Source organism: Cynara cardunculus (genome assembly GCF_001531365.2).
Source record: "Cynara cardunculus var. scolymus isolate 2C chromosome LG 3, CcrdV1, whole genome shotgun sequence".
Classification (NCBI taxonomy): Eukaryota; Viridiplantae; Streptophyta; class Magnoliopsida; order Asterales; family Asteraceae; genus Cynara; species Cynara cardunculus.
In genome coordinates, this window is record NC_037530.1 from 34,060,218 (window position 1) to 34,062,461 (window position 2,244).

Below are 2,244 nucleotides of genomic sequence, written 5' to 3' on the forward strand. Positions count from 1 at the left end.
TCAAATGAAAACCACTCAATTTATAAAAATCGTAAAAACCTTATTTCACCAATCATACTTTTTCATTTTGTTCATTTTTTTGTAATTATGAGAGGTTGATTAATTATTTTTATTGTGGAGAATGTTAATCTTGGATATTATCATTTTCATTATTTTAATTTTAGAGAAATACAAAAAACAATTTCATTAAAATTTCATCAAGTAGTATATGAAACAATTTCATAACCATATATGAAACAACTTCATCAAAAAAAGTATTATATGAAACAATTTCACAAGATTAACAATTTCATGAAAAAATTTCATAAGATTAACGACGGATGAGAGTAGTTTTTACAAATGAGAGTGGTTTTCATTTGATCGCTCCTCTGTGTATGTATGTATATATATATATATATATATGCAAATGTCTATATGTATGTATGTGTATATATATATATATATATATCTCTATATGTATGCATATGTCTATACGTATGTATACGCATATGTTCACGTGATACAATGACTCTTTAGTATTCATATCTCAATATGATACATATTATTCATCATGAATATATATATATATATATAATTTTTATAAAATATAATAATTAATTTTCTTATCCAAATTAAAAGTTAGCATTATTATTTTGAAAGTTCTTAGTAAAAGTTGTTATTTACTCCATTCAATAAAAAATATTTAATACACAATCAAGACGGAGGATCGTGTTTGAATAGAAGTTAAGTGAGAAGCATAAGAAGATATTCTGATCCTTTATCACTTATAAATTTCATTTGATACGAGATTTGATCAAGTCCATCTCATTAATGTTGATATTCAATTAAGGTTGATTCAAGAACGAAAATCATTTCTCATCATTCTCAGCATAACTTTCATTCTCTTCAGAACCTAACTCATATAATCAAATGGGTTAACGACCACTTTAAATATCGATACAATTGAACTTAATTACGTGTAACATTATTGAATCAGTAGTGTTTTGAAACTTGAATTTTTGATAAACATTACATGGACCGTAACTGAAAGTAAACAAAGTGCGTTTGGTTTCGTTTACACATACATAATTAACAAGGATGTATTTTGTAAAACTAAAAATAGTCTTGCATATTTGGGTAAAAAGTTGATTATTGGTATTATTACGGACTTCATTCGAAAACCGTCTCCAAATAAATCAATGTGATGATGATATTTTTTGGCTCACTCGGTGACTAAGGCTGATGAAAAAGCTTAGGATCAAACATGAGACCTATTTTGTATTTGGGTACAATCACCTTGCTTCTTTATCAATTGAGTCACATATCAGAGACAATAACGTTGTATATTGTTGTACCCTTTTGTTTTAGTTTTAGGGGTTGTTTGACAGTTGCTGAATAGTTTGGTGCAAAATGATTAAATAAACAGAATGGTTGAGAAGCTCTAATGATATTGATAAAATATAATTATTTGGTAATTGTTTACAACAAAATTAGATTTTTTTTTACCAAACAAGATTTGCCTCTTAACGATTCAAAAGTTGTCTCTTAATAAAACTATTAAAAAATAAACAAATAATCCCTAACTAATTTTGATTTTATGATGCTTTTAGAAAAAAATCAAATCTAACATTGAATATATAAAAGATTAATTTGTATGTTGATGACTGGATGCATTAAAGTATTTCAAAATCATCAGTGGATCTCATGCATTTAAAAATTAATAAATATTTAAAAAATATTAAATTTAGTTATGAGTTATCCACCCTACCAATCACTATTCCACCACCTCAAAGTACTCCACCATTCCACCACCTCAAGTACTATGTATTTTATATTCACAAATCATTGGTTGATAAGTTAGTTAATAATTGATTAAATAATTAATAAATTAAATATATTTGATAAAAACTAACTGATAAATGGTTTATGAGTTAGTTAATGAATTAAATACGTTTGATAAAAAATAGCTAATAAATTAGTTGAAAATGTAAAACGACAAAAAAACATATTTAAAAATTCATAAAATTTAACATTTCATAGTATATTTAAAACAATTCAGTGATTCACTAATAATATACCATGTTAATTAATACAAACCATATATTAAAAAAAAAATTAATAATAGAATATTTTAATTAATAGATTTCAGTTTTATTTACTTTAATCTATACTATCTTATAAAGCATTTGGCTAAACTCTTAAAAACTCTTAAACCTATTCATCCCTAAACGATTTCATCCCTATCTGATTTCATCCCATATCTGA